This window comes from Leopardus geoffroyi, chromosome B4 (genome assembly GCF_018350155.1).
Source record: "Leopardus geoffroyi isolate Oge1 chromosome B4, O.geoffroyi_Oge1_pat1.0, whole genome shotgun sequence".
Taxonomy (NCBI): Eukaryota; Metazoa; Chordata; class Mammalia; order Carnivora; family Felidae; genus Leopardus; species Leopardus geoffroyi.
In genome coordinates, this window is record NC_059341.1 from 101,099,558 (window position 1) to 101,106,853 (window position 7,296).

The 7,296-nt window shown below is 40.4% G+C and overlaps 1 long non-coding RNA gene across 1 annotated transcript; it reads left to right on the top strand.

Moving 5' to 3' along the window:
* The first annotated feature begins 445 nt into the window (after positions 1 to 445).
* Positions 446 to 3,163, top strand: LOC123589966. Its single transcript, XR_006708535.1, has 3 exons — positions 446 to 582; positions 711 to 878; positions 3,005 to 3,163. It is a non-coding gene; the product is annotated as an uncharacterized LOC123589966 (long non-coding RNA).
* The last annotated feature ends 4,133 nt before the right edge of the window (positions 3,164 to 7,296 follow it).

Here is a 7,296-nt window from a genome sequence, read left to right on the forward strand (position 1 = left end):
CTGGGGTGTAAAAACCTTGAAAAAATAGTGTTGAGTATTAAATAACATTTTGAAGATTAAAAGAAATAATAAATGTGAAGACCTACCACAGTGCCTAGCATGTAATAGGTGCTCAGTTATACGATCTTTCTCATAAGGCAAAGATGAATCCTTGTTAGTACTGTGTCTGGTACTGTGTTCAGAGTTGCTCGAGCATTCCGGTTTCCTTTTCCTGAATTTATCTATTGCGATATGATTTGCCTTACTATTAGCATAAGTCAGAAGCACCCTGCTCTGTTTTTCAGGAAAAGGAGGTAATTTGGGCTGCAGCCATGTTCTCATTAGAGAAAATGAGGGCAGTTAATGTGTTCAGGAACAACAAAGCTCTTTTAGTTGCTTAGCAACTGAAGCTGGGGGGTTGGGCAGAGGCTACGTAAGCGGTGGGGGAGAAAAACAGAGAGGAGCATAAAAAGTGATTTTAATGTACAGGTCATTCCCAGGTGGAGGAAAAGAGATACATGTATATAGCTGTGGTATTTACAGCTCTAGCTATTTGTTACCTGGCTGGAAAATTTAGTGAAATATTTTGAAATGCAGCAGTGGGTAAGTTACAGTGGACATTTATTGTTCTAATGCAATATGTAAACTGTTTATTTAGCATGCTGATGACAAATGAAATACGGGAATGATTTAGAAATCCTCTAGATTTGGAAATTTGTCCTTCTCAATAGACACTACTGCCACCGCGTGGACAATGCTGGGAGCCTACGGGGAGCTGAAGGAATGAGGGACAGGGGCGAGAGGGGCCCACCTCTGGGGAATGTGGGAGTGGTCTACAGACTGTTGGTTCGTGTACCCCTTAGCACAATTTTGAAACTTTCTGGTGCATTTTTAAGTTGGTATGTAAAAATTTTAATTGTAAATTGAAATGGTTGTTAAGAATATAATCTCCTATGGTTATGAATATCGCCATTTAAAAATAAAACTGCCATGTCACTCCTTTTAATGTATATACCGTGGACTCTAAATGCCATAGGGATCTGATATATACCATCAACCATTTCAAAATTTCATGAGCAAGCTCTTTTAAATGAGTAATATTCACATAATTCCTTTTCTCCCTTAAACTTCTATTTGAATTCTACTTTCCCAGTAGACTAATGTCCTAATGTTTTATACATATATATGTTAAATATATATATGATATATCTACAATATATATATTATATATATATATAAGGTTATACATATAATGTTATATATATCATATATATTTTTTCTTAACAAAACTATATAAATTAGAATTTAAGTTACAAAATTTTTCTGTGACTATAAGGCTTTAGTTATCTATATTTTTTTAGTACACAATTGATTGAAAAACACAAGTATATTACAGATGTTTATCAAGAACTATTAAACATTAAAAAGTAGTGCTGTATTCAGAAATCTACACCTTAGATAGATGAAGCTTTAAAAACATTAGGTCACTTACGTATGATGGATATTTGTTATTGCTAGAATCTGGAAGGGATCAGCATCAATATTATATGTATTATATATTTTTTCCAGTTGGAAGCCTCAAGAAACTTCATTCACAGAAATACATAATGGGACTGGAAGAAATTTTATTAGAAAATGTAACCCAAATTCTTTAAATGATTTCTGAGTCACTTGCCAAAAATGACCTAGTACTCTTTCTATATATCTTTCTCTATATATTGATTTCCACAATCAGTGGACAACTGTCTTAGCTTTGCTTCAATGGCGTTGACAGCAAAAGAATTGGAAGCTCTCTGACCAGCAAAAGGGTTTGGTACCCAGTCATTAGAATTATTTACTTTCTCAGCACCAATACCAATATTTAAAATCATCTCTGTGATGGACGTCCCATAGATTTCTATACTCCAAACAGTGCACCTTTGCAATCTTTGGGTAGGATATAAACTCTTCTTATGAGAGGAAGGGCTTACAGAGGGGAGATGAGAACAGAGTATTATAAAAACGCAACATGGGGCACCTGGGTGGCTGGGTGAACATCTGACTTCAGCCCGGGTCACGATCTCATGGTTCATGAGTTCAAGCCCTGCATCGGGTTCTCTGCTGTCACCACAGAGCCTGCTTCAGATTCTCTGTACCCCCTTTTCTGCCTCTCTCCTGCTTGTGCATGTGCTCTTTCTCTCTCTCTCTCAAAAATAAAAAAAGTACCCCTCCTCCCCACCCCCAGCCAAACCCTAGAATACAACGTAGCATAACATGTCATACCAGAGTAACAATTGGGCAGAGATCACCAAGGCTATTAAGTTTAGGAATTACCAAGATTATCAGTTATGATATGATTTAAAAATGAATACAAATAGAATTTGAAGATAGAAGGGCATTTGATTCCTTTAAAAATTATTTGGATATATAACTACCCCTCGAAAATGATTTATACATCCCAGTACAAAATCCCTGGTTTATCCCCAAAACCACTGTGTGATGACATTTGCCTAAAGTCTGATACCAAATTGGGCTGTGGCAATAGGAGGTCAGGTGGAGTTTTCAAAGTGTTGAATTTATTGAGTTTAAATAACTCTTCCTTAGTTTGCTTAGTCTTCTGCATTAAAAAGGAGAGGGAGGGGCGCCTGGGTGGCGCAGTCGGTTAAGCTTCCGACTTCAGCCAGGTCACGATCTCGCGGTCTGTGAGTTCGAGCCCCGCGTCAGGCTCTGGGCTGATGGCTCAGAGCCTGGAGCCGGTTTCGATTCTGTGTCTCCCTCTCTCTCTGCCCCTCCCCCGTTCATGCTCTGTCTCTCTCTGTCCCAAAAATAAATAAACGTTGAAAAAAAAAATTTAAAAAGGAGAGGGAGAGAGTGTTGTGAAATGTTAATAGTGATTTTGAAAGCCCATGCTCTGTCGATTCTTCATTTATTACGCTTTTTAAATTGTGACAAGATAGCCAAAATGGAGGTGAGGTAGTAAATGACCCCAATTCTCAGTGATTTGAGAACAAGTTTTATTCATGTTCGTGCTGCATGGTCATTGCAGGTTGGCTATGACTCTGCTCCTTGCTGAAGACCGTGACAGAGCAGCTTCCCCTTGGGACATGTGGTTTCTTGGCAGAAGGAAAAACAGACATAGAAAACCATGAGCACTGTCTTAAAGCCTGCTCCAAAGGGACACTCATCACTTCCATCTATATTTCTTTGGAAAGGTAAGTGTATAGCCTCTGCTGAGTTCAACACTGTAAGGTTGTACAAACTTCCTCCAGGATGGGGCAGCAGCTATTCTGACTGATGTTACAGCCTCCTGCACCCATGCAGGAGCCACTGACTTATCATAGAGAGATAGTAATCATTTTCTAAAATTATTGTATAAAATATTAAATATTTTTACATATTCTCATATCTTATATAAAATGTTTATATATGTATATGTTATACAAATATGTAAAAATATTTATTTTAGTTTAAAAATTACAAAATATTTCCAACATCCAGAAGAGGTTAATATAACAAAAACATGAGTGTTTGTATCCTAAAATTACCAACTGTTAACATTTGCCCCATTGACTTCAGATTCCTTTGTTAAAAAAGAAATAAAACATCGTAGATGCAGTGGGAGTATTCCACCAACCCCATCTTATACTTCTTTTAAGCCCTTTCATTTCTAGAAGTAACCATCCTGATGCAAGAGTACATTCTTTGTGTCTATTCTTTTTATTATCTATTACAAAAGTGCTTTAAAAATATACATAATGTAGAATGTGCATGTCTCTTTACCTATTACTTTTTCCACTTAGTACTCTGTATTTTAGACGTATCCATGTTGATGCATGTAGGTCTAGTTATTTCACTGAAAGTATTTAATAGTAGTATGTGATATGAATCGATCACTATCCATGTTGTTTGAACTTTAGTTTGTTTACAGCTTTTTGTTATTTCAAAAATGGAAAGATAAACACCTTTGTATGTGCTTCTGTGTACAGACAAGGGTTTCTCCATGATTTATGTCCTCAAAATGAGTGAAACACTTCACTGGAATGGCCTTGCAGGGTCGAAAAAGCTAATTGCTTTTGCATACCAAGCTGAAGCTTTATAAATGGCAGCTCCAAAGGGCAGAGTTAAACAGGAAATGGGGCCCAGTGTTACCTGAAACCATCTGGGCAGAGAGTTAGAGGCAGCCTCACGAGACTTTTCTGGGCCCCTGAGGCATGCACAAGGCAGTGAAAGACCAGCGCCCTAGAAAACCAGCAGTTTTCCTTGGGGCTGCAAGTGGCATGGTGAACGTAGGACTGCGAACCAGCAGACTTGACACAGGCAGTGGTTGGATGAGGCCCAGCAGGAGGTACCAGGGAGGTGGCAGAACTGGTAGGTACCAAGGGTTTCAGAAGACACAAGGAAGGGCTCCCGGGTAGCTCAGTCGGTTGAGCGTCCAACTCTCGGTTTCTGCTCAGGTTATGTTCCTGAGATCAAGCCCCGAGGCGAGCTCTGCGTTGACAGCGTGGAACCTGCTTGGGATTCTCTCTCTCCCCCTCTCTCTGCTCCTCCCCTGCTCTCTCGCTTGCTCGCTCTCTCTCTCTCAAAAAAAAAAAAAAAAAAAAAAAAAAAAAAATATATATATATATATATATATTTAAAAGGGATACAAGGGACTACACAGCAGAAGGAAAAATGTACTTCTCAGCTGATGTCAGTTTGAACTGATAAGGACTGAGACCACATTTGTCCTTCCCCAGGCAGTGATGCCATGTGACTGCAGGGAGAGGGGGCGGATGCTGGTGAAATTGCCACCCGCATCTATATCCCGCTTATTACACTCTAACAGAACCAAGTTTCATTCAAGTGTCAACCCCGCCCCGGTTGAGCCCATGTGCTTCAGTTGCAGGGACAAGTCTAAATGGGATAGAGGCCATCCTGTACCTCTTGCTAATAAGTGGTCTGGAAGTGGACATGTTACACATTTGGGGCTAGTAACAAGGAGGGATTTTCTGGGCAACTCTGAGAAAGTTCCTCTTTACTCCTCTGGAAGGATTTTCAAAGCTTTGTTTCCTCTCTTCCTTTGAACCTGGCTTGTGTGGAACTGTAATTGCTGCCGTTTGATAAAACTGGCATGTGGAATAAGGCAGAACAAAAGGGATTGGAGTAAAAATGAGCTGGAGTCCTACTCTGTGCCCCCAGTGGCGTAAGCCCAACGCCCCTAGTTGTTGAAACCTGTCTGAAATATGCTTTTAAATACTTGCCCCTAAGAGTACTGCCTCTAGAGAGCAGCAGGAAGTGTGTGGTGGGGAAAAGGGACTGAATTGACTGATACTATTCTGAATTCACTGAAACTAATTTCTGCCACAAGATAGAATGAAGACTTAAACTAAAATTAATTTCGGTCCCAGAACCTATGCAAGCAGTCCTTGCTTTGCACAGTTCTGATATGCACACTTGCCAGTTACTGTGGTTTAGTTAAATAACACCAGCCCCCCATACCCTGGCTCAAATTTAAGTTACTCTGATATGATATATTAACCACGAGTAATTGCATAAAGTTCAAACATCGCTGCTTCAGCCCACAAATCACTACGTAAAAAGCAGTTGCCCGCCAGGACCAATGTCACCCCTTTCAAAGTTTGTTGCACAAAGTCTCTCTGTTTGCGCACGTGGCAAAACATGCAGTCATGGTGCGTCTTTTTCCCAGTGAGAAGAATTTATGACATATTAATAAAATGAATGCTCAAAACAGGAATTAGCAAAGATGAAAGTGAGGCAAAGAAACAAAAAGTGATAATGCTCGAATTGCAATTCGAATCGGATATCCACGTAGTTGGGAAGAAATAGCCGACGGATGTCAGCACTGCTGCCATTCAAGAGATGCTAGATATGCAGTTAGAGGCACTTAAAGAAGGTGAGTTCGTCAGCATAAGTGATGATTATGATGAAAAGATGATGACGCCCCAGATGAAATGAAGCCTACAAAAGCTTTCCATTAAATGAACTCTTGGAGATGTTTTATGGAATTAGAAGTACTGAGTATAAAATATGGAAGCTGACCCAAACTTAGAAAGGAGTATAACAATTCGTGAAGACATGGAAAAAGATGATCAGTACTTGTCTCATTTATATGATGAGGTAAGTGCTGTTCAAACTATTCTTGATATGTTTTTTATGGAGGAATAAAACAATTCTCAATGTTTCTGAGGTTTGAAATTACATAGTAAACAAATACTAGTTTTAGTATTTTTTCATTTCCCTAAATATTTATGGTCAATAGTAAGGGCGTTTAGATGTTTTGGTAGAGATTTTTTTTTTTTAACATTTATTTTTTGAGAGAGAGATAGAGAGCGAGCATGAGCAGGAGAGGAGCAGAGAGAGAGGAAGTCACAGATTCCAAAGCCAGACTGCAGGCTCTGAGCTGTCAGCACAAAGCCTGATACGGGCCGAACTTATGAACTGCAAGATCATGACCTGAGCCAAAGTCGGATGGTTAACAGACAGGCACCCAGGTGCCCCTTGATAGAGATTTTTAAAGATGGCGCCTGGGTGGCTCAGTTGGTTGAGCATCCCGCTCTTTTTTTTTTTTTTTTTTTTAAACGTTTATTTATTTTTGAGACAGAGAGAGACAGAGCATGAACAGGGGAGGGTCAGAGAGAGAGGGAGACACAGAATCTGAAACAGGCTCCAGGCTCTGAGCTGTCAGCACAGAGCCCGACGAGGGGCTGGAACTCACGGACCGCGAGATCATGACCTGAGCCGAAGTCGGCCGCTTAACCGGCTGAGCCACCCAGGCGCCCCGAGCACCCTGCTCTTGATATCAGCTCAGGTTATGATCTTGTGGTCATGAGATCGAGCTCCACTTGTGGCTCTGCACTGAGCGTGGAGTCTGCTTGGGATTCTCTCTCTTCTCTCTGCCCCTTCCCCACTTGTGTGCTCCTAATTTCTCTACAATAAATAAATAAACATAAAAAAAAGATTAAGATGACATCCATACCTTTGCACCTCTGCCTAAACGCTCTCCTCCCATCGCCATGTTTTTGTTTTCTACCTGGCGGTCTCATATGCATCTTCTGAAACCCAGTGCAGACATTCAGCTTACTTTGCACAGTGTCCGCTTGCTGTGAGAAGAGGAGACTCATTGTATAAGAAAGCCCCAACTTTCTGCACAACCAAGTTTGTAATCTGTAAAATTCACACTTCCTGAAAACTGGATAGGTTTGTATGAACGACTCCTTCCACCTTTTTGTTAAAAGACTTTGCCTTAGCTTGATAAGTGGCATGGCACAGGGACAAGGGTGCTGGGTGGGGTCACTGGGAATCTTGTGTTCTGGTCTCACCAGACTGGTTAAGTAGCTG